Consider the following 25,319-nt stretch of genomic DNA (forward strand, 5'->3'; position numbering starts at 1 on the left):
TATGATATATATTATATACAAATATATATTGTGTAAATATATATGGCTACTGCTTTTTAAGTCCCCAATCTGTTATTTATGGGTCACTTACTAGCTATTGCTGAGTGTTTTACATGTATTATCTATTTTATTCTCTACAATAATTATATAATAACCTCATTAACTAAAAGTAATGATGTTTCTTGATGCAATTTGTACTTAATCTCCAGGGATCAATGCTTCCTTCTCTGAGTTCTTGTCACTTTTTATATATTCTTTTCTGGAGTTTTGCCTATGATATTGATTAAGAAATATTTTTTGAGCACTTGCTATGTACAAAGAAAGTACTGCATTACAGCCTGTTGGAAATTCAAATATGAATATGCTCAGAAGAGATTACATGTAATTAAAAATGTAAGGGAATGAATAATAGCTTGGTGGGGAAAGGAGGAAAAACAAAAGAACAGTCCTGAGTGTGAATGGAATGCCGAAACTAGCCCACCTGCAGAGTTTAGAAGCCATGGGGATGGTACAGTCCACGTTAGATTCTCATCTCAGAGGTAGGTAGAAAGTATCCAGTTGACTGACAGTTTTAAATCCTATCTCAGTACCTTGTTGGAGTGGCTCTGTGAGTTTGAGGTCAAGGAGGCAGGTTTCGGGAAAGAGTCCACTTTTGAAATCTTTTCTTTAAAAAAATGTTGTTAAATGTTCAGTTATAAGATAAATAAATCCTGGGAATCTAATGTACAACATAGTGACTATAGTTAATACTGTATTGTTTACTTGAAATTTGCCAAGAGAGTAAGTCTTAAGTATCCTCACCTCTCCCCATCACACACACAAAATGGTAACTGTGTATGGTAATAATGAATGTGTAAACTTGATTGTGGTAATCGTTTCACAGTGTATTAGTATATCTAATTATGCTGTACATCTTTAGTATATATAACTTTTATCAATCATAACTCATAAAGTTGGAAAAAATTGAGAAATTATTTAAAATATGTAGAATATCTATTTTTATATGTATAGTTTAAGTGACCCACCACCTAGCTTAAGAAAGAAAACACTACCATTAACTTTAAAATCTCCTGTGTCCTTACCAATAATTGATTTAATTTAAGAAGATAAAGGTATGTTGAATGGTAGAAAAATAGTTCGCAAGTTTGAGACCAGCCTGGGCAACATGGCAAAATCCCATCTCTACAAAACATAAAAAAATTAGCAGGGTGTGGTGGTGCACACCTGTAGTCCCAGCTACTTGGGAGGCTGCAGTGGGAGGATTGCTTCAGCCTGGGAGGCAGAGGTTGCATTGAGCCAAGATCTTGCCACTGTATTCCAGCCTGGGCAATAGAGCCAGACCTTGTCTCAAAAACAAAACAAAACAAAAAAATCTACAATAGCAACAGTGTAGAATATGTAGAATTTAGTAAAAAGGAAAAAAATTGCTAACATGATTATTGCTTGGTATAAATTTCTTTTTCACTTGCATATGTCTTTACATAGTTATAGCTTTATTATGCATAATTAGCATTGTCTCCCATGCTGATAAAGTCTTTGTAATTGCCATTTAAAGTTAGTTTTTTTTTTTTTTTTGAGACAGGATCTCCCTGTGTCTCCTGGGCTAGAGTGCAGTGGCGTGATCACTGCTCATTGCAGCCTCTATCTTCTAGGCTCATGTGATCCTCCCACTTCAACCTCCTGTGTAGCTGGGACTACAGGCTTGTACTAATTTTTTTTAAAATTTTTTTTATTTTTAGTAGAGACGAGGTCTCTATGTTGCCCAGGCTGGTCTTGAACTCCTGGTCTCAAGAGATCCTCCCAGGTTGGCCTCCCAAAGTGCTGGGATTACTGGTGTGAGCCACTGTGCCCAGTTAGTTAAATTTTAAATAAAAAACCTGTGTTGTAAATTCAGAAAGATACAAAAAGATATACAGTGAAAAGCAAGTTTTCCTCCCACCCTCTTTTCTCCTTAGAACCCATTGCTGCTACCAGTTTGTGGTTTATAGTAGTCTCTTTTAAATTTTTAAAATTTAATTTAGTTTTTTTTTTTTTTTTTTTTTTTTGAGGCTGAGTCTCTGTTGCCCAGGCTGGAATGCAGTGACACGATCTCAGCTCATTGCAATGTCTGCCTCCTGGTTTCAGGCAATTCTCGTGCCTCGGCCTCCTAAGTAGCTGGAATTAAGGCATGCGCCATCATGCCTGGCTAATTTTTGTATTTTTAGTAGAGATGGGGTTTCACCATGTTGGCCAGGCTGGTCTCGAACTCCTGACCTCAAGTGATCCACCCACCTGGCCTCCCAAAGTGCTGGGATTACAGACGTTGAGCCACTGCACCCAGCCATAGTCATCTCTTACAATGGCTGCACAATAGTCCATCTAGTGCAGTTTTTCAGACTAAGGGCCATAATCCATTTTTGGGTCAGGAAATCAGTTTAGTGGGGCTGTATATACTTTGTTTTCTTAATTTCCTAATAACATAGATTAGGATTGAAAATAGCAGAGAGCATCACATATAGTAAAGATAGTGTTGTTTTGAGAAACCTTTTTGGTTCAGTTTTTTACACACACGCAGATACACACACCCTCTCACACATGCGTGTGCTAGATTACAATGTAAACTATTCTTTATTGGGTTGTTGCAGTTAAAAAAAATACTAATCTAGGAATGACTGATATGGAGGTTGTTTCTAATTTTTAAAATTATTATAAATAATGCTGGAAACAGACATTTATTCTGCATACTTAGGAATTTTCTCTTAGGATACTCTCCCTGAGTGAGGCTACTGAGTCAAAGTCTATGAGCATTTTAATTGATGAGTTACTTTCCAAAAGCCATATCCTATTTACTAGTTAATAAATGTCATCTGTGCTTTGTTTAGCATAGGTTATTTTAATTTTAACACAGACTGTTTTCTATGGGTAATATATGTGATATATATCTTTTTAACAGAAAGGGATGATTTATTAATTTTACCCTCAAGTAATATAAAGTGAACATTTCCCTTTTTACGAAATATTCTTCAACAGCAGTGATTCTCATTCTGGAGGCAACTTTTCTTGGGGGTAGGGTAAATACTTGAGTGCTTCCCAAACTTGAGTCAGTCTTACCTACCTTTATGATTTTCTCCTATAACCACGTACTATATGTACTTTTATTTACTTACCTTTAAATTTGGCTTTTTAAAAACTTTTTACTTTTAAATAATTTTAGACTTAGAGAAAAGTTGCAATGGCAGTACAAATTCTCCTAATCTTGTGTAACTACAGTACAGTGATCAAAACTAAAATTGATACTGATATAGACTTAGTTGGGATTTCACCAGTTTTTCCTATGAAACTCCTTTTTCTGTTCCAGGATGGAATCCAGGATCCCATGTTGCATTTAGTTGCTGCGTCTCCTTAGTCTCCTCTAATCTGTGACAGTTCCTCAGTCTGTCCTTGTTTGTCATGACCCAGGCCCTTTTGCGGAGTACTGATCAGGTATTTTGTAGATTATCCCTTAGGTTGGGTTTACTTGATGTTTTCTCATAATTAGATTAAGGTCATGGATTTGGGAAGAGCACCACAGAGGTGAAATGCCCTTCTCAGCGCATGGTATTGGGGCACATGGTGTCAATATGTCTTATTGCATGTAGTGTTAACGTTGATCACTTGATTAAGGTGATATTTGCCAATTTCTCCACTGTGAGGTTAACTATTTCTGCCTTTGTAATTAATAAATATTCTGGGAGAGATACTTTGAGGTTACACAAATATCCCATTTTTCCTTAAACTCTTTTTTTTTTTTTTTTTTTTTTTTGAGACAGGGTCTCACTCTGTCACCCAGGCTCTGGAGTGCAGTGGCTTGATCATGGCTCACTGCAGCCTTGACCTCCTGCTGGGCTCAAGTGATCTTCCCACCTCAGCCTCAAAAGTAGCCAGGCCCACAGGTGTGTGCCACCACACCTGGCTAAGTTTTTTATTTTTTGTAGAGTTAGGGGTTTTGCCACATTGCCCAGGCTGGTCTCAAACTCCTGAGCTCAAGCAATCTTCCCGTCTTGGCCTCTCAGATTGTTGGGATTACAGACTTGAGCCACCAAGCCTGGCCTCTCCTTAAACTTCTACCTGCTATAAAACAATACTAAAAGCAGATAGAAAATGTAACTTCTTTAGTGTTGATCTAATAATGAGATTGGTAATAATGAGGTTAGTAGCTGGCTATCTTTGTTCTTCTATACATTAAGATAATATAAAAGTTTTAAAAATTTTAAAAATGTTTGTCCATATACCACTTATAATCATCTTGTATACACACCCCACCTTGGAAACTCTGGACTACTGTGAGGTGTTAAGCATCAAGTGGTCTAGGTTCTGTGGTGACATTGTTAATACCCTTTTTAGTTGGATCAATTGGTTGGTTTTATTAGTTCATTCATTTAAAAATTTATTAATTGTACTTGGTACACAGCCCTAAGCTAGAATTCAGAGTTAAGACATAGTTCTGTCTCTAAAGAACATTACGGCTAGCAGGAGAAATAAGCTGAATGAGCCTTGGTGCAGTCACACAAGGCAATGGGGCATGGTTGGCGCTGGAGTGGCAGCCTGTTCTGAGGAGTACTGGGGGTAGGGCTAGAGAATCAGTCTAGCCAGGGAGAATGAGGGGAGCTAGGATTGAGGAGGTCGACATAGTCTGGGCTCACACTTCCCATAGCCTTGCCCAGATCTTACTCTGAGGGGTACTTCTTTCCCAGCCTCAAGGTATTTTCCTGGGTAGATCATAGAAAAGCAGCTTGAGTCCACATTCCTCTTAATCCCCTATCTCTTACCTTTCCCTCCACTTTGCACCTTGCCTCCCCAGTCCTGAAGCTTTTAATCATGATACGTTAAGGTCATTGTTGAACTCAGAGTTGTGAGCCAGCTAAGCTTGGAAAGCCTATTACTATTATTCGAGACAGAGTCTTGCTCTGTTGCCCACTGGTGTGAGTACAGTGGTGTGATCTCGGCTCACTGCAACCTCCATCTTCTGGGTTCAAGTGATTCTCCCACCTTAGCCTCCTGAGTAGCTGGGATTACAGGCGCCTGCCACCATGCCTGGCTAGTTTGTGTATTTTTAGTAGAGACGAGTTTTGCCGTGTTGCCCAGGCTTGTCTCAAACTCCTGACCTCAAGTGATCCGCCCGCCTTGGCCTCCCAAAGTGCTGGGATTATAGGCGTGCGCCACCACACCTGGCCAGAAAGCCTATTCTAGAAGGATAAAATGGTGCTTTCCTAGGGGTCTAGGGTATTGCTTCCTTGGTCCACTCTTTCCTGGCCCCAAGCCTATGTTTATGTGGCCCAGTGTTAAAATGCTCCGGCTTAATGAGGAACAGCAGTCAGGGGCCTGTGGATTTGAGAGATTTCAGATAATTGGCTCATATATGAACGTTATCACAGAGACTCCAAGAAACTGGAGCAAGCCATGAGTACCTGTGTCGTGAGTACCTGGACGTCGAGCTTTATACAGAGGATTGTGAGCTGAGCAGAGGTGAACTAGGGCTGGATGGTTATCAGACTGAAGGAGAGGGGGCACAACCCAGCGTGAAGGTGTGTGGTAGCTGCTTCACCACAGGGCTGTGGGGTCTAGGCGAATTATAGGCTGAATTCCACACTTCTCTGGTTCAGAGTCTTAAGGTCGTCAGGGGTTGGGTGGTGGTGTAGGAGAGGCAGGGAGAATTAGGTCAGGAGTAAGGACCTGGGAAAACTTCCTATCATAAAACACTAGGACTTGAGCACAGAACGGGTATTTCTCTACCTTCCTAGGAAGTCTGCAAGCCAAATTTGTGTGGCAGCGGCCAACACTATGGAGGTCCTGCCAGATGTGACTTTCAGGTGGAGGGGGCCCAGGATTGCCATCTGGAGGGAGATTTGTTTTGTTGATCTGAAGGCCCTCATAGCACCCAGGTAGAGACTGCTTGATTTGCAGTAGACAGATTGTCTTCCAAGAGAACTTAGGTATTGTCAGGTGTTCAGTATCTGCTTTGTAAAGGCAACTCTGTCTCAGACTTAGGGGTAGGGGTGAGTCTGAGCAAGGACCTCAGCAGGAGCCTCAGTTCTCTTCCAAGTACTTCCCAGGCCATATCCTAATTTCTCCATCCTGTAATTTAGTACCTTTCTTCTCTGTCCAGCCCTTCTTAGGCAGGAAGCCTGAATCTCCCATTTTTTGCTTCCAAAAAAGGCTACTTTTCATTGGTGATGGTCCTCTGTCTGACCTCAAAGCCCCAAGCCCGGGGTTCTGCTGAGAGTTGGATAAAGACTGTAGCCCCTGAAAGCAAGAAGTCTTTCTGCTGCTTTGGACTTACTCAGAAAGCAGTAGGTCTGGCTGACTGCAGTAGAACGATGCAGTAGGACAGTCAAGCCGAAGGATGCTTGAACAGCTAGTCCAGCCCTCTCATGTGGAGGAAAAAGCAAAGGCCCTAAGGGAGACAGGGACTTGCCCAGGATTTTACCATTCCAGAAAGCTGGAAGCCAGGACTGGGCTCCAGCCTGCTAGTTGTCTACTACTGAATTTTAAAAGCTTCCCTCCTTAGCACATTGCCATTCACAGGCAGAAGAGGAAAATTATAAAACTCTTAAGGGCTCTTCCATAAACGGCAGCTAGAACCCAGTGTAGGAGGATTGGTGGAGGGGAGCGTGTTTGATTCCCCATTTTGTTTTTTTGTTTTTTGTTTTTTGAGACACAGTTTTGCTCTGTCACCCAGGCTGGAGTGCAGTGATGTGATGATGTCTCACTGCAGCCTTAACCTCCCAGGCTCAAGCGATCCTCCCACCTCAGCCTCCTGAGTAACTGAGACCACAGGCATGTGCCACTATGCCCAGCCAATTTTTAAAAATTATTTGTAGAGATGGGGTTTCCTTATGTTGCCCAGGCTGGTCTTGAACTCCTGGGCTCAAGCAGTTCTCCTGCCCCAGCCTCCCAAAGTGCTGGGATTACAGGTGTGAGCCACTGTACTTGACCTGATCACCCATTAATTTGGTAGAACTGGATGTTTTCAGTGGGAATACCACTGGACCCCAGTCTGGTGGGCATTAGGAACTAGGCTTCCCAGAGTCATTTGAAATTAGACATCTCCTAGGCATTTTAAGATCCAACCAATAATATTGAAACAACAGCCCATTTTACTTGAATTTCTTTGATCCCAAAGGAGTGACTTTAAAAGACTTACTCTGTTCCTGTGTTTTCAGGTTCAGAATTTCAGTTGTCTTTAAAGAGACAAGAAAGTACTATAAACCCCTCTCATGACCTAATCTGGAATCCGATCATCATTTACATATATGTATTTTCTTGTGCAATGTAGGGCCATCCATTCAAATTCCCTCACCTTAGAGAGGAAATAGCTGTTTCTGTTGTTTGTTTGGAGAGTCTTTTCAATGATTCATTTATCTCACAGGCACTCATTGCACACATTGAATGAAATACTAAAGGGGGGCCGGGTGCAGTGGCTCACGCCTGTAATCCCAGCACTTTGGGAGGCCGAGGCGGATCACGAGGTCAGGAGATCGAGACCATCCTGGCTAACAAGGTGAAACCCCATCTCTACTAAAAAATACAAAAAATTAGCCGGGTGTGGTTGCGGGTGCGTGGCTGAGGCAGGAGAATGGCATGAAAACGGGAGGTGGAGTTTACAGTGAGCCGAGATCGCACCACTGCACTCCAGCCTGGGCGACAGAGCGAGACTCCGTCTCAAAAACAAAAACAAAAACAAAAAAAAGACTAAAATGGATACACCTCGAGGAGCTCAGGTCTGTAGGGGAGACAGGTGTGCAAGTAACAGTGATAAAGTGATATCAACACTTTAATAAAGGCATCTTTAAACTGCTGTTGATTTGCAGAAGAGACAAACAGATTCTGTCAGGAGATTGAAAAATATTTTACAGAGGAGGTGATAACTGAGTTGGACTTTGAAGGCAGTAAGATTTTGTTAGTGGGGGAAGGAGAGGCATTCAGATAAAGGTAACAGCATGAGCCATAGAGGGAGGGAGAGGAAAATGCAGGCAGTGTTCAAAGAACCAGGCAGTGTCCTGTGGTTGTGCCTGTAATGGGGTGGTTGGTAGCAGGGGAGGTGTGGGCAAGAGATGAAGCCAGAGGATTTCAGATTTGGGTGGGAGCGTAGGCCAGAAGAGGGAACGCTGGACGTATTCACACTGCTGTTGCTGTTGTTTAGACCTTCATTTTTCCTCCAGACCGTAGTGTTGAAAATTCTTTTTAGTAATAGAACCCCTGTTTTCTGAACTTTTTACACCCATCTCCAAATTATAAAATGTAAGACTTTTTTTTTTTTTTTTTAAGTAAAAATGTATTTTTTTTTACAATCATAGTGGCCTGCACCATGGGGGGGAGAGGAGGCGTTTTGTCCTCGGAGCTGCTGGCCTGAGAGAACCTTGTCATCGTGGGAGCTGGGCCATTCCTACACAGTGCTCTGGCAATGACCTGGTGGTGGTGGAGGCCTGTGAGTGGGCACTAGTAATGGAAGCAGCTATAAAACCCTGGAGGGCAGCCGCAGGAGAGTGACCAGGAAAGTTCTGGGAAACAAACCACAAGGAGACTTTACAGGAATTTTTGGTTGTGCCCACAGGCAAGGCACATGAGGAAAAGAAATGTAATTATAGTTTGTGAGTCTATGAAAAGAGGCAATGAGTGACATGAAATAGCTGCTCTAAGTTTCTTCTTCCTGTTGGACAGGAAGAAATGGGGCTTTATGCATTTTATTCAGCAGATATTTATTGAGTGCCAGCTGTGAGCTGGGCCCTGCACTTAGTGCAGGGAATATTGGTGGTTAGCAAAATAGTCAAAGTTCGTATCCTAAGGAACTCATGAGGGAAGACTGAGATTAAGCAGATAACTGTACGAATGCATAATTACACAGCATGGTGAGTGCTCTGAAGGATAAGTGTGGGAACCTCATTTAGACTGGACGATTGTGAAAGTCAAGAGACAGGAAAGTCAAGGTGAGGCAAGGTGAGTAAGAACTATCCAGGCAAAGACTGCTTGGGAGGGGAGTGTCCCGGCAACGGGAAACAACCTGGCAAAAATATGACACTTCGGGGGAACTAAAAGCAGTTGTATGTGGCCAGTGCACAGTCAGGGAAGGGCAGGAAATGTGCTGAAAGAAGGCAGGAGGAGAATCACGCTGGGCCTTGTAGGTCCTGGTAAGAAGTTAGATTTTATCCTAAGTGTAGTGGGAAGTCAATGAAGTGTGTTAAGCAGGAAATGACCTGATCTGGTGTAAAGAAAGGTGATTCAGACAGCTCTAATGGCTTTGTGAGGGGAGAGTGGAAGCTGGGGCAATTAGGAGGTTTTTGCAATAATTCAGTTGAGAGATGGGTAGCATCAGAGGTGAAGAAAAGTGGACCGATAAAAGATATATTTTGGAAGTAGAATTGTTTGCAGTTGGGAAATGGATTGGATGTGGGGAAAAAGAAAAAGGGAGAGTCCAGGATGTCTCCAAGGTTTCTGGCACACGTATGCTTGCAGGCCTCTCAGCAGACAGCAGAGAGCTATCTAAGGTTGTCAGATCCTTATCCTTCGGAAAGGTCAGGTAGGATTGGTCTGAATCCAGCCTTGCAGAGGCAGTGGCGGGATTCAACTGTCCCTGGCTCTGCCCAGTTCCAGGAGTATGTACACAGTAGCATCACCCAAGCAGGCATTCCAGTTATCTCACTAATGGGGCCCTTCCTTTGTCCCTTCTTCCAGGACAAGGCCCTAAGGAGCCTCCATAACTCCAGCATGCCACTAGGGGGAGCATGGCCCGCATTCTGGGTCTGGTTTGGAGGGCTTTTTAAGTTTGGATTCCTTCAGGAACTGACTTGTATCAGCTCTAGTACTCAGTCCTGACCCCTTGTCCCTCATACTGCTTAAAAGAATGCCTAGCATATGGTAGGTGCTCAATAAGTGTTAATTGGTGTTACTACTGTATTATTAATATTATCTTATTGTAGAAAGGGGTGGAATCACCTCTTCTTTCTCAGGATGGAGACTGGGCAAGTGGAATGTGCATTTTGAGCATCAGGAGGAGAGCAGAGGGATGCCTTTTGGAAAAGGAAGAGGCGGAATTTTAGTGATTTGATGATACTGCGTTTGCCCTTCTATCTTGTCTTTCTTTGTAGACTTGGGATTCTTCAGCTAGGGCTTGCGTGAGGTTGGGGATTTATAGTGGGTGATTAAGTTCACTCCCTTTGAAGCTCTGATTGCTTCACTAAAGCAGTAGTGCCCCCCATTTAGGATTTGTGCCATTCTGTCATTTCCTGTTGGATTTTATAGCACTTCTCCTACCTTAACTTCTGGTATATATTTACCTTTTAAACTCAAGTCAATTAGAATCTTGTTTTGAGAATATTGTGATACGCTGGAAATTAATAAAAAAAAAAAAACCCACGAGATTCTGCATAGGATGCATTACAGATTCTATCAGGCTGGGTGTGGTGGTACACACCTATATTCCCAGCTACTCAGGAGGCCGAGGTGGGAGGATTGCTTGAGCTCAGGAGTTCAAGACCAGCCTGGGCAACATAGTAAGACCTCATGCCAATAAATAAATAAATAACATCAGGACCTTTAGCACTGTTTTTGGGAGCAACATTGGAAAATATCCTTCTTAAGCCTCAGTGTCCTCATCCTGGGGAGGGTATTAACTGTCCCAGTGTTTTTTGTTGGTTTTTGGTGAGGAGTTGCTGAGAGGAGCGAAGTTCTTAGTTCAGTGCCTGACTTGAGAGTGCTTTCAAGGACAGCATCTCTTCCGATGTTCAGCCCCAGCCCTGTCAGTAGACTCTGCAGGTGAAAAGGGGAAGTCACGTGACTTGCCCAGTGGCACGTGACCCATTACTGGTGGAGTCAGGCACTGCCAAGGTCTTCTGACCCCTGGTGCTGTTGCAACCACTGTGCTTAATGTACTCAAGAGAGTTGAAAGGCTTGGGGATTGTTTCTAGGTTTTATTTCCTGGTTCCGTGACCTGGGGCAAGTAATTTTACTTGTTGTAGAATTGTTTTAAAAAAATCTGTTAAATTAGTATAATAATGCCAGCCCTAACTTTCAGACTTGTCATGTCGAACAGATGAGCCAATATTTTGAGAGTAGTTTAGGAAAGTGTAAGGTCATACATAGCTGTGGGGTAGGGCTGGTGCATCGGGACATTTTATATCTCAGAGATGCTGTCTTAAGGTCTTTAGGCTGAAAGGATGGTAGTCAGTGTATCTCACCACAACTTAACAAGGATGCTCCACCATCCCTTGGGATCCCAGTGTTATCTCATAACCGGTTATCAAAAAGTTGACAGTTTTTGAAATCAGGTGGCAATATACTTTAGTGGAAAGGGTGCTGGACTAGGGGGAACTTGGCTGATTTCTTCACTTAGTTCTTTGACTGCCTAACTGTATAAGTGCAGATCAAATGTTTAATCTCTCTGAGTCTCAGTTTTTCCATCTATAAAATGGCCATAAGGCCAGTATGCTGGCTTACGCCTGTAATTTCGGTACTTTGGGAGGCTGAGGCAGGAGGATTGCATGAAGCCAGGAGTTCAAAACCAGCCTGGGCAACATAGTGAGACCCTGTCTCTATAAAAATAAAAATTAAAAAAGTAGCCAGGCATGGTGGTGCATGCCTGTAGTCCCAGCTACTTCAGAGGCTGAGGCAGGAGGGTCACATGAGCTGAGGAGTTTGATGATGTAGTAAGCTATGATTGCACCACTGCACTCCAGCTTGGGCAACGGAGCAAGATCCTGTCTCTAAAAGAAATTTAAAAAGATAATAAATAAACTTGAAAAAATGGTCATAAAAATATCTGTGCAGTGTATTTCAAAAGGTTATGAGGATCAAACAAAATGATACATGTAAAAAGAATGTTACAAAGCAGAAATGTATGCTGGGGAGGGGGGAGAGGAAGGGACAGGATGGGGATGGGGATGGGACTAAACTTAGGGGGTCTGCCGTGTCCCAGGGACTGTGCTTAATTTCTGACGGGAGCATTACTATTGCTGACTGTGACAGCAGCTCCCATGAAGCCTGTGCCTTAGCTGCAGACCCTGAGCAGGGCAGAGAGACAAGACTGTATTTGTATCAGGTTTGTCATCTGGGTTGTGACTCTCGACTTGCCCAGGATTCTTTCTGGTCCTGACCGAGTGTCTTTGCTCTCCATTTCAGGAAGATGAGAGACTGCTTAGGCGCCACCACTAGTACCATGAGTCCCTGCACTGGTTAAAGCCATCGCCACAACCTGGACAGGCAGCAAGGTAAGCAGGGAGGCCAGTCCAGGCGAGCTCCTGGGATATGAGTGCATTTCCGCCCCAGTTGTGCCCGGAAAAATCCCAAGTGCACAAACAAGTCAAGGCAGCACATCAGGGTCCCTCCTACCCGAGCTCCAGGACCCAGAGGAAGGGCTGGCTTCCCCTCCAAGCGTTTCAGCTAGCTCCCTCCCCCCCGGCAGGGATTCTTCCAAGTTATAAAAAATGAGACACTGGAGGGGAAGAAAACAAGTCCACTCACTGTCTTCTCCCTTCTCCCCTCTGAGCTGTTCAAGCAAGTTCCCAGGAGCAGTTCAGAGCCTCTGTTGGACTGGAAGGGAGGTAGGAGGAGTGGAATGCGTGCAAAAACTGAGCTGATCAAAAGACAGTGCTGTTTCATGGAAGCCTCCCAGAACTGAGAGAGAGAGAGAGAGAGAGAGAGAGAGACAGTGAGAAAGAAAGAAAAAGAGAGCGCCCTTGTGCACGCGCTAGGCCAAGAGCGCGCTGGTGTGCGTGCACCCGCCTAGCGAGGACAGGGTCTCCATGACAACTGGCCTGGCCGGCTAGCAGTGCTCTGCTCACTTGGCTGCGAGCAGCGCCGCGAAAGGTCAGAGGAAGGAGCTGTGGGAAGCTCGCAGCAGGTATCGGAGCTTAAGCCAGTGGATTTGGGGGCCGTGGGCTCCCTAGCCGGCTGTGGTGTGAGAATGGAGTGGGCAGGAAAGCAGCGAGACTTTCAGGTAAGGGCAGCTCCGGGCTGGGATCGTTTGGCCTTCTTTCCTGGCCCTTCTCTCCGGCTGTTTTCTGGGAGGCAGGCGAGTGTCTGTAGTCCCTGCTCGGGGTTTGGGGCTCAGGAATGATGTCATGCTCCAACAGTTGGATTCTATTAGCTTAAGGAGGAGGGAAACAGCCAATTTTCTTGACTTTGCAAATCTAGCTGATCTCACTCTTGCTGAATCTGAGGTGTTTAGACTTCACTCTAAAAAGCATCATTTTACTTTTATTTAGCACAAAGGGACAGGATATTTTTACAGGAAGCATCTTTTATGTGGAAGAAACTGAGTTAACATCACTCCCGTGGTGTTTGTAGTTCTTACAGGGAAACTCCAGTGCCTTTTGAGCCACTTGTTCGCCCTAGTGAACACTGTCTGTTTTGTCTCTTGGTGCTGCTATGTCTGACCTGTAATGGAAAAAAAAAAAAAAAAAAAAAAACTAATTAAGCTCAGCGAGGAGCCTGTGGTGAGTTCCAAGTTCCTCTAGAGCATTTATTAGGACAGAGGGATGCCTGAGCTGGGGTTTTGCACACTCTCTTCCAGGCAGCTTGGTAAGAATCAAGCTGTCCTCCCACATTAAAAGGTCGACCACAGACTTTCCTAGGAGGTGGGGGAGGGGGTTGGCTTGGGGTTGGGGGGCCTGCAAACAGGTTTCTCATACAGATGTCCCAGAGTGAGCTGTCAGCGGCAGCTGCTAAGAGCTGGGGGACATGAGGCACTGTAGTTGTGCTGGGTGGATTCCTTTGGTTACATTTTGACCAAATCTCAGGGCACGCAGTGTCCACGCTGTGCACTCCTACACTGATTGTCCGAAGTTTTGGTAAAACTTATTCTGACCTGGAGGAGTGGTACGTGGTGAGCTCAGTGTGGCCTAGGAAAGGAGACCTTCCCAGAAAGGCAGTTTCCTAGGTGGTAGGGTAGTGGGGTTGTCAGTAATATTGTTAGGAGGATGAATGCAGCAAACACTCCCTGCAAGGGAGACCCATCAGGGAATGTGCTTCCACTTGAGCCATGTTATGTCTTAAATTCACTTCTTGGCCTCAGGGAACTTTGCAAATGCCTTTGGTTTCTCTGTGGGATGAGGGAACAGCTGCTGTCCTGGCTCTTCGGTTTTTCTTCTTGAACTTTCTGAACAGAATGTCTTTTGTATTCTGGCAAACAATGAGGGGGCATTCTGATTAACTTCGGGTCAGCTTGCCAATGCAAGCACTGGCCATGTCCCCAGTTCTGGCTCCCTAAATGTGTACACGTATGCATCATGGTTGTGGCCTGAGGGTCCACAAGGGTGAACTCCATGGCCCTGGACCTCAGATGGGCCACTTCTGAAGTTATTCCTCCTTTTGCTACACTCCAGGGATCCTCTGCTTAGTTGAAACCTACATTTTGCTGGAGGGATGTGGCATAATACTGAGCCAGTGGGCCCTTCAGTTGGCAGTGTAAATCCAGAACCTCAGCCTTCTTTTCTACTTGTGTGTGTAGTTGGAGCTCTTCAATTTTACCATCCCCACATGTGTGAAGAGGGCTAGCAGAGACCCAGTTTCAGGAGTTGGTGCTCTTTCTTTTGGTATAGCAGAAAGATGAATGGATTTGGGTTGCTAGACTTGAGTCGATGGCTAGATTCTGTTCCCATAGGGTGGCCACAGGCAAGTATCTTAACTAATAGGAGCTTCAGATTCTTACCTGTGAGATGGAGGTAATGATAAGAACAACTTCACAGGACTGTTGGAAGGAGCCAGTGGGATAACTTCCGTGAAAATAGTTAGAAACAAGTCACATCCTATCTAATGTAACATGTTGTGAATTGAAGCTTGAGGAATGACCCAGCCCTCCCTGGAAAGTCACTTTGCCTCTCGGTTCTGGTTCTCTCATTTTATAAAGTGCCGTCTTCCTTTCTGCATTTATAAGTAAACATGAGAAAAATCTGAAAAGACTTCTTCAGGATGTTTAAGGAAACAAATGTTGCTTTCCTTGGGTTGGGTCATTTCATAAGAGTGACGTTCACCGTAGACCTGGAGCCTCATAGACGATCCTGCAGAGAGGAAGCTTTCCTTGGTCACCTGACTCATGTGTTTCTATATAGTACAGAGGAGAGGTATTCCAAAAGACCCGTCGCTTTTCCTGTGTCCCATAGCTGCCTGTATTTGTGGCACCATACACTTTAGCAGCTGGAAGAGAGGCTATGAGTGCCAGGCCTGTTTCCCTCGTACAGCTGGGTCCTGCTGGGGAGACTCAGCAGTGGGCAAAGAGGTCTTTCTCCTCCATTCTGAGTTTAGAAGGCAGGGTTCTAACTGGGAGAAAGTGTTATTGCTCTGAAAGACTTCTTGGGAGCTGGGCAGGTCTTTCAGGAACTCGTAAGGCTACAGCTTTTGGGGAAAGAAAAGAAACAAGGAAGTGGGAATTCCAAGGGCAGAGATTCTTGATATGCCGTGGGACTGTGCCAAGGAATGGAAGAGCAGGGGAAGGGAGACTCCAGGCAAGGAGAGTCCCAGGTCTGTCCTCAGTGAGTCGATAGGGCGTATGGCATACTAGAGTGCCTCACCCACAGCCCCAGCTTTACTGTGAGGTGGGGAAAACCTGCCAGCCATGTCCCGGAGTGGTGTCTGGGAAGAAGCCCTTGAGCAGACCCATAGTAGGCAGATTAAAAAAAAAAAAAACAAAAACGAAACAAAGCAAGCTGCTCCCCTTCTAGGTGAGTCATGTCACAACAGCCTCTAAGGCCCGAAGGAGAAGCTGCCCACAGCTTAGATTGGGGCTGCAGCTGTTCCCCACTCCCAGCAGTCCGGCTTCCCGAGCTGAGTCACAAATTGGATCTGTCTATGTTCCTTAAGGATTAAAAAGTAACATTCCTGTTCTCACTCCCTCTTTCCTCCTTCTTCTACTCCCCTTCCTGTACCTTCTCCCCTTGGGCTTCCTCTCTCTAAAATTAGATATCAGTCACCCAGGGAAGATGAAACTTTGAAATACACTGGAGAACAGGCCAAGGGCACCCTTGGTTCTGCTGGTTCAGCCTCTTTCCCTGGAATGAAGGGCGGGGGTACAGATTCAGGAGGGCAATCCAAGTATCATGGCCCCACTGGTAGCCTAGACCCAAGAGAGGCTGTACCCCACTCCCCGCCGCATCTGATTCTAAGAACTGCTTTACAGGAGGTCCACCTAGCACCTCAGGGAGATGGGAGGGTCTGAGGCCTGGACCTTCTGAAGCACCTTCCTGTGGGGCAAGTGGGACTAAAGGATTGAAGAATATGTCTTCCTTCCTGTCACTCCTCTTAGCTGTTAACTATCATTGCCCTGGAAGTGTCCCCATTTCCACTGTTGGGCCTAAGAGAGTGGTCTGAGGCAGCCAAGCCCAGGGAACACATAGTTGAGGCTGGGGGAAGCCTGGCAGCAGCCCTTCCAAGCTCTGGCTTGGCCTTCCTTCTGTGCCTCTGCTTGGGCTTGGGAGGTGGGTGTGTTTAGGGCAGGCTGTGAGGAGGGGAAGGGAAAATCTGCAGGCAGATAATTGAGTTCTTTGAGTTGGAGGGACCGTGGAAAGTGGAGAAGGGGCCAGGAGGGCATGAAACAAACAAACAAAAAAAAGACCATCTGGCGTAGTCTGCAGAGATTTGTCTTTAAAGCCTGTGGGAAAACTTGCATTAGTGTGAGCCTTCTCCTGGCAGGCGGGGGCTGGGGAGGCTGGGCATTCGTTTCATTCTGGAGGGGAGGTGCTGTGTGTGTCTGTCTCAGTAGGTGGGTCGGGGGAACTACTGGGTGCATCTGTCTTAGGGGAACATGCCACATAATATTGTGCTGATAGAAAAAACCTGAGGTCTCTATTTCTAACCATAGGCCCCAGAAAGTTCGTGTGTGTGTGTGTGTGTGTGTGTGTGTGTGTGTGTGTGTGTGTATGTCTTCTGAAGGGAGAGGAGGGTGTTAAATGAGTCTAGACTACCTTATTGAAGAATTTCTGTAAAGACCACTTCTGTTATTTTTTTGGCTCTGATGTAATGAATATACTGTTGTTGGGGAGGCTGTTGAAACTATCAGTATACTCTTCTCATCTAAAACTGCCTGAATGTTACATTTCACTGTCCTTATAAAAGAGTGAATTATTTGCTGTTAGCGTATGAAGCCTTTTTAACCAAAGCAGAACCTATTCCTACAGGCTTGTCGCGAAACCACCACAGTTTCTCAGAGCTCCAGACTCTTCCTCTGTGTGACCTGTCATCACCAAAGGGGTTGTGTGTGAGCTGGAGATGGACTGTAGGAAATCAATAGTGGATGGAAGATTATTTGGAACTGGGAAAAAATGAGATAAACTGAGGGTTACAGGAGACAAGATCTGAGGCAGGAGGAAGGCTACCGGAAGGAAGCAGGAGTGAGGCGCTGGGCAAGGGGCCCTGGCCGGAAGCAGTTCTCAGGAGCAGCAGATGGTGATCGAGGGAAGGGCTGACCTTGGAGGCCTACACAATTTAGCAGAAGGCCAGACTGCCCTCAGGGCACTCAGGGGTACAGTGTTGTGCAGGCCCTCAGAAGCACTGGAGGGGGTAGGGGTGGCTGGCATTGGGGTTAACACCTCTGTGTTTTGCTTTTGGCTCAGAGGCATCTCTGGCGCCCGTCTATGCAGTGTTGGTCTGTTCACCCATTTAGTCAGTGAATACGGAGTGTCTGGGCCAAGATCTGGGAAGGAACACAGGAGTATCAAGTATGGACCTTACTCCTATCTATGTCATATTATAATAGATGTTGTGTTGTAGTTATTTCTTCCTCTCTCTCCCGAACTCTCAGTGTGATTAAGAGAGAAGCAGCACAGACCTGCTGCAGTTCTGAGTTTTGATGGTCGGGTTAATGACCATCTCATGCTCTTAGGCTGGGAAAAAGGAGCAGGATCCAAGAGACTGATTTCAAGCACTATTTGAATGAAGGAAGAGAGCCAACTGAAGGACTGGAAATAGGAGGGTGAGGGTTCTAGGCCTGCGTTGAAGCTTCTCTGACAGTGTCAAAGGATGGGGTATGTGGGAGGGAGTCATAGGAAAGGGGAAATGGGAAAGTTGGAAAGAAACGATCAAGTCAGCTATTTTTAAAACTCTAGTTTTGTTTGAGGAACTGATTTTTGGTGTGCTTGTGACTTGGAACACAGGCTACCTTATGGAGTTCTGACAACTGAGTTTTATAGATTGTTTTCAAATGAACTAGCCTGTGGTATGTTTGTTCAACTCTCAGTGACTCTTAGGTACTGAGTGAGTGCATGGTGCTGCCTTAGAGCAATTCTGATGGAATCATTTGCATTTAATGTGAGTATCTGACATGCAGTGCAGTGCAGTGCAGTGATTAAAAGCTATAGCTCAGGGGTCTTAGAGGCCTAACTTTAGAACCTGACCTTGCTGTGTAACCTTGGGTAGGTTATTTAATCTCTGCGTGCATCAGCCTTCTTTGAGGCATCTGTAGAATGGATGTAATAGTACTTGATAGAGTTGTGGTAAGGATTAAATGAAATGATGCATGTAAATAGGCCAGTGCCTGGTGCATAGTAAATGTTCAGCGCTTTCCAGTATATTATTATCAACTTAGAGCAGCATTTTGAAGAGAGTGGGCTGGTGTCTCTCAATCAGGTTGATGTTACTATGCTGGGAACAAACCAGATTCTTCTTTTAGACGCAGCTGCTGGTTGGGCACGGTGGCTGACATCTGTAATTCCGACACTTTGGTAGGCCGGGGTGGGTGGATCACTTGAGGTCAGTGTTCGAGACCAGCCTGGCCAATATGGTAAAAAGCTGTCTCTACTGAAAATACAAAAACTAGCTAGAAATAGTGGTGTGTATCAGTAATCCCAGCTACTGAGTAGGCTGAGGTAGGAGAACAGCTTGAACCTGGGAGGCGGAGGTTGGAGTGAGCTGAGATCGCACCACTGCACTCCAGCTTGGGTGACAGAGCAAGACTTCGTCTCAAAAAAAAAAAAAAAAAAAAAAAAAAGAAGTAGCTGCTATTTTGGATCTGGTTCATGTTTCTGTCAAGACCCCAGGTAGTCTGGTCTGGGGTCTGTGCGGTCCTGGGTGTGTAATAATATGAGATTTCCTAATAACACAAGATTTCCTCCCCACTGCACAAAGCTGCTTGTGTTCAGTTCCTGCCACTTGACAGACAGCGCCCCATGTCTTACGGCTGCTGCATCAGGCAGAAGGATCAAAGAAAGGGCACAGGGGGCCATGGGCAAGGTAAGGAGAGAAAGACAGTTGCTTTGGAAAGTCACCAGCAGCCGAGGAGGACTGCCCTTTCAGACCTGGCCCTACATGTTAGGAAGGTACTTGAGAGTGTCCTTTAAGAGGAAGGAGTAGGGGCCAATGATATTTTGAGGACACGGCAGCCGCTCACACTGGAGAAGCCAGAAATCCTGAGTCTGAGGTAGTCTTTGTCAACCCAGCTTCAGAGGTTCAACTCTTTCCTCCTGCTGTGGGATGCTCACCCCTCACAGGCAGGGGAGACCAGTCCATCCGGAACTGCTTCTTGCCTGCCCCTTTCCTGCTGGTCAGCCTAGGTGGGGCCCAAGGTCTTTCTCATTGTGGCGTTGGAGGCCCTTCACAAGCTGCTCTCAGTGCTCCAGACCCTGGCCTCTGCTCCTGCCCTCCTTACCCCTGCTTCCACAAGTACTGCCCTTGTACTCTTCCAGACGCAGCTTAGAGCATAGAATAGGCTTTGCAGCCAGCTCTGAGGGTTCATAGTCTGTTTTTTTCCTCTATCTGTGGACTTCTGGTGAGTTCATCTCTGTAAGCCTCAGTGTTTTCATCTGTAAATTGGGAGTGATAATATTACCCACCTCAAAGGGTTACTGTAAGGTTTCAATGAGTTAATTTACATAAGGCACTCGACTTAGTTCTAGACACAGATATGCTCTCTATAAATGTTAGCTGCTGCTGTTGTTAGTAATCCATCCTTCCTGTGAATTTCTTTGCCTACGTATAGCAGTAGAAAGCCCCAGCCAGGGAGTCAGCAGGTCTGAATTTTGGTTCCAGCTCTGTCTCTAACTTGCTGGGACGATCTTGGGAAGTAACTTGATGTCTCTAGGGTTCAGTCTCCTCTTCCAGAAACTAGAAGGCATGGATTCAGTGTTCTCATTGACATCCTGACTTGACACCTTTTTTTTTTAAGACAAAGTCTTGCTCAGTTGCCCAGGCTGGAGTGCAGTGGCACGATCTTGGCCCACTGCAGCCTCCGCCTCCCGGGTTCAAGCAATTCTCCTGCCTCAGCCTCCTGAGTAGCTGGGACTACAGGCACATGCCACCACGCCCGGCTAAATTTTGTATTTTTAGTAGAGATGGGGTTTCACCATGTTGGCCAGGCTAGTGGCCAACTCCTGACCTCAAGTGGTCTGCCCGCCTCGGCCTCCTAAAATGCTGGGAGTACAGATGTAAGCCACCGTGCCTGGCCCTGACTTGACTTTTCAAATGTGTATATCTTGTGTTTTCAACTAGATTCCTTGAAGTTGTATGAAATCAAGTATAATATTTTGTACTTTTTATTTCCCCAAATGGCCAACATATATAGTTGGTGCTTAAAAAATATTTGGGTAACTTTTCTTTAACCCCATCAACCAGATTCTAGGGAGCATTTTGACTTGGTTGTCACCACTCAGAGGCTGGAATCTTGTTTTCAGATGTATAGAGCAGTACAAGGAGGCCTCAGCCTTTAGAAAGTAAGAAGGTAGGTTTCTCTTGGTGCTCTGGGAAAATTTTGGTCAACAGATATTTGGGGAACTTATTTGTTCTGCTCTGTAGCCTTAGACCAGCTCTTTGAATAAATATTGCCATCACTGTTTCCTTTTCTCAGTGGGGAAAAGTGCCAGTGTTTTCTGAGCAATCCCCTCTCCTTTAGAGTTTAGGGTGAGCCAGTTGATGCCCAGAGACAAATCTGTGTCTTAGGGGAAGAGCCATCCAATAGGAAAGTAATGTTTAGAGTCTGGGCTCTGGGGTCAGATTGGGTTCAAATTCTACCTCTGCCATCTGATAGCTCTGTAACTTTAGACAAGTTACTTGTCCCTGCCACAGTTCCTCTTCTGTAAAAGTGAGGCAGTGGTAGCATTATCTCATAGGGTTTTAACAAAACCTAAGTGCTAAATGTAAAGTGCCTAAAATAGTGCTTCCTGCCTCCTTGCTGAATAAAATGTTTGCAGTTATTGTTATGTTTATTATTCTCTTGTAAACCAAGTAGTGTTTATTCCTTTTTTTTTTTTTTTTTTTTTTTTTTGAGACGGGTCTCGCTCTGCCGCCCAGGCTGGAGTGCAGTGGCCGGATCTCAGCTCACTGCAAGCTCCACCTCCCGGGTTCACACCATTCTCCTGCCTCAGCCTCCCAAGTAGCTGGGACTACAGGCGCCCGCCACCTCGCCCGGCTAGTTTTTTGTATTTTTTAGTAGAGACGGGGTTTCACCGTGTTAGCCAGGATGGTCTCGATCTCCTGACCTCCTGATCCACCCGTCTCGGCCTCCCAAAGTGCTGGGATTACAGGCTTGAGCCACCGCGCCCGGCCTCCTTTTTTTTTTTTCTTGAGACAGTCTCGCTGTCGCCCAGGCTGGAATGCAGTGGCACGATCTCGGCTCACTGCAATTTCCACCTCCTGGGTTCAAGTGATTCTCCTGCCTCAGCCTTCCGAGTAGCTGGGACTACAGGTGTGTACCATCACACCTGGCTAATTTTTGTATATTTAGCATAGATGGGGTTTCGCCATGTTAGGCAAGCTGATCTTGAACTCCTGACCTCAGATGATCCGCGTGCGTAGGCCTCCCAAAGTGCTGGGATTACAGGTGTGAGCCACCGCGCCCGCGCCCCCGCCCCCCGCCGAGAGAGGGTCTTACTCTGTCACACAGGCTAGAGTGCAGTGGTGTGATATTAGCTCACTGCAACTTCTGCCTCCCTGGCTCAGGCGATCCTCCTACCTCAGCCTCTGAAGTAACAAGTGTGTACCACACCTGGCTGATTTGTATAATTTTATTTTTTAGAGAGATGGGGTTTCTTCATGTTGCCCAGGCTGGTCTCGAACTGAGCTCAAGTGATCTGCCTACCTCGGCTTTCCAAAGTGTTGGGATTACAGGCATGAGCTGCTGCACCCAGCCTCAGCAGTGTTGCAGTCTGCCTGTCTGTCTTTTCTCTTCTTTTTTTTCTTCTCTTTTTTTTTTCAAAGTCTTGCCCTGTCACCCAGGCTAGAGTGCAATGGCATGATCTCGGCTCACTGCAACCTCCACCTCCCAGGTTCAAGTGATTCTCTGGTTTCAGCCTCCCAAGTAGCCACGATTACAGGTGCATGCTGCCATGCCTGGCTAATTTTTTGTATTTTAGTAGAGACGGGGTTTCACCATGTTGCTCAGGCTTGTCTCGAACTCCTGAGCTCAGGCATTCCATCTGCCTCGGCCTCCCAAAGTGCTAGGATTACAGGTGTGAGTCACTGTGCCAGGCAGCCGAGTTTCTTTCTTTGTGGCTTGTCTGTTGGGTTTGTTCTGCTGAGAAATGCGAGGCGATATCCCATTCCTCTGTGTCTTGGGCAGACGGTATCAGCAGAGCAGTGGTAAGCATCCCCCAATCAGCATATAGATCGGAGCTCCTGTACCTTGCTTTTGTAAAGAAATTATAAACCAGAGGAGGAATCTGGCCGAATCAAAAGAGCCTCTAGGCTGAGCGGGCCCTCTCTGAGGAGTAATATGTGTTGTATGAACAACAGGGATAGGGACATGGCAGACCCAGTGTCAAAGAGCAGGATGGGAAGTGGGAAGGCTGACGGGAGGGTGAGGGAGACAGACGGCTCTAGATAGTGAAGAGTGGCGAATGTCTCTGGGCATTTGTGGCATTGATACCTTTGGCATCAAGGTAAGTTCCTGGTACTTCATCTTCCCAAGAAATAGCCTGATCCCAGCCCCAGGTGAGACTTGCCCCAGCAGTCTCACTCTGGTGGATTGGGATGAGGAGGTTCTAATCTGTTTCTAAAGAGAATGAGTAGCTCCTTATCTGCAAGTGTAATTATAAAGAGATTTTCTTTTGCAACTTCAGGGAACAGGAACTTTTGCTGCCAAATTTAGCAATGTGTTTTAAGTCCCTCAAATCTTCTTTGAGTGCTACCAAAGCCCTGAGCTTTGTTGTTATCTCTTGTTGAAATGCATCCTGGAAAGGTCATATCAACAGTGCCAATTTATGGGCTTGCTGAGCCCAGACAGGCCTAGGGCAGAATGGGGAGTTCCTAAGAGTAGAGGCTTCACAAATTTACTCTTTGAGTGAGGCTGTTTACAATGTAAGGTTATTTTTGCTTTAGAAGACCAAACTCTGTAGATGATGGTCAAACATCCTGTTCTTCAGCTTTTTTACTTCTGCAGGCTCCCACAGGCAGGGGCTGAGATTCGACAGTAGCTCCCTGTAGAACCAGGAGAAGCACAGCCTCAGTGGTGCATAGAGCTCCCAAAACAGTGCCCCATACTCCTTAGTGGAGATAAGTTTCCTTGGCAGAGTTATGCTGGAATCTCCCTCCCATTTAGTTTATTAGCAATTTGTGACCTAATATGTGTTCTGATAGAGTAATTAAAAGATGGTAAAGGCCGAACACAGTAGCTCACACTTGTAATCCTAACACTTTGGGAGGCCGGGGCAGGAGGATTGCTTGAGGCCAGGAGTTTGAAACCAGCCTGGGCAACATAATGAGACCCCATCTCTGCAAAATAAATGAAATTAGCCAAGCATGGTGGCACATGCCTGTAGTCCCAGCTACTTGGGAGGCTGAGGTAGGAGGATTGCTTGAGCCCTGGAGTTCAAGGTTATAGTGAGCTATGATTGTGCCACTACACTCTAGCCTGGGTGACAGAGCAAGATCCTGTCTCTAAAATAATAATAATAATAATAAAAAATGGTGAAGACTGAGGACTGTAGACACTACACATGGAACTTTGTACTTATTTGCAAAGACCTTAGGACAAAAAGGTCTGACTTGTGTGTATATACTTTGTCACTTGGCAGAAAGGAATGCCAGTAGGGAAAGGAAATTAAAGAACTTGAATGACCCCAGCAACTATAAAGGAGTATTCTCTGGGTTTGTGCTTCTGTAGTCCCAGCTGCTCAGGAAGCTGAGGCAGGAGACTGCTTGAGCCCATGAGTTTGAGGCTGTCCTGTGCAATAATCACACCTGTGAATACACACTGCACTCCAGCCTGAGCAACATAGCAAGACACTGTCTCTTAAAAAAAAAAAAAAAGGAAAAGAGAAAAAGGAGGATGGTACATGAGTGTGAGAAGAAAAAGAAAATAGCTAGGACATCTGAGACAAGGTTGGCAATGGCCGTGACCTTGGTTTGCCATCTGTGGCTTTGACTCTGGCTGCTATGTTCGGGGAATTGAGGCTTTTGAATCTAGAAAGGAAAGACAATACTGAGGTTTCTTATTTTCTCTGCCTCTCTCCAACCTCCTGATTGACTCACCCCTTTGGGGTGAAACATAAATGGAACACGTAGCACTGTCCTTTCTGAGTCCCTGCCTCTCTGCGTTGGAGTCATCACTGATGCTCAGGGTTTACTCTTGGGTTAGCTGTGCTGGGAGAGCCAGTTGTGAAGATACTGGAGGAAAGAAGAGCTATTGGTTTTGTCAACTCAATTCTAATAAGTGCCCAGGGGGAAGTGGCAGGGATCCAGGTTAAAAAGAAAGCAACCAGGGCAGGGTGCAATGGCTCAGGCCTGTAATCCCAGCACTTTGGGAGGCTGAAGTGGGTGGATTACTTGAGGTCAGGAGTTCAAGACCAGCCTAGCCAACATGGTGAAACTTTGTCTCTAAGTACGAAATTAGCAGGGTGTGGTGGCAGGTTGTCTGTAATCCCAGCTGCTTGGGAGGCTGAGACAGGAGAATTACTTGAACCTGGGAGGCGGAGGTTGCAATGTGTGCAGTGAGCCGAGATCGTGCACTCCAGCCTGGGCAACAAGAGCGAAACTCCGTCTTAAAAAAAAAGCAACCGGAAATTGTTGTTTTATTTAAATCTCGTTAAATGGAAATAGAAAAGCCTTTTTAGTTTCTTTCCCACCCGCTCCAGTTGCAGGACCCACAACTGTTTTTTTCCCTCCATTTAGATGTAGGTGCCTATTCTGCTTCTGTGCCCAGATGGGTTTTGAAAGCAGTGATATCCAGACTTCTTTTCATCTGAAAAACACCGAAGGCCAGATGTCTACCTGGCCTTGCAGGAAGAAGCTGAGCTTCTTCTGGAAAGCTGTAGAAACAAAAAAAGAAGGCAGTGGAGACTGCAACACCTGTGCCATCCTCCTGGGTCCCTGATACCCCTTAATGTTTTGTCAGTTGGGGGGTTGGGATGGCTTTTAGTTTTTGGTGTTCCCCAAAAGTCAATCCTCAG

At 45.6% G+C, this 25,319-nt stretch overlaps 1 protein-coding gene and 1 long non-coding RNA gene across 8 annotated transcripts in view; one reads left to right on the forward strand and one right to left on the reverse strand.

The window, feature by feature from the left end:
• DENND2B (DENN domain containing 2B) overlaps positions 1 to 25,319 on the forward strand; it is a 177,910-nt gene that overhangs the window by 46,712 nt on the left and 105,879 nt on the right. For 4 of the 7 annotated variants that reach the window (XM_071075129.1, XM_024795017.2, XM_071075127.1 and 1 more), the window contains one exon: positions 12,133 to 12,221. The gene's annotated coding sequence lies outside the window, so the exon portion shown is untranslated. Of the gene's footprint in view, positions 1 to 3,308; positions 3,463 to 12,132; positions 12,222 to 12,477; positions 12,950 to 25,319 lie in introns of those variants that run through there. The other 3 variants (XM_011753121.3, XM_011753120.3, XM_071075128.1) reach the window with 3 other exon arrangements.
• The window catches only part of LOC139357513 (uncharacterized), a 44,294-nt gene continuing 32,244 nt past the window's right edge, over positions 13,270 to 25,319 (reverse strand). Inside the window, exon 4 of the long non-coding RNA XR_011610850.1 lies at positions 13,270 to 13,389. This is a non-coding gene — a long non-coding RNA (uncharacterized lncRNA). The remainder of the gene's footprint in view (positions 13,390 to 25,319) is intronic.

The sequence above is a fragment of the Macaca nemestrina genome, chromosome 12 (genome assembly GCF_043159975.1).
Source record: "Macaca nemestrina isolate mMacNem1 chromosome 12, mMacNem.hap1, whole genome shotgun sequence".
Taxonomy (NCBI): domain Eukaryota; kingdom Metazoa; phylum Chordata; class Mammalia; order Primates; family Cercopithecidae; genus Macaca; species Macaca nemestrina.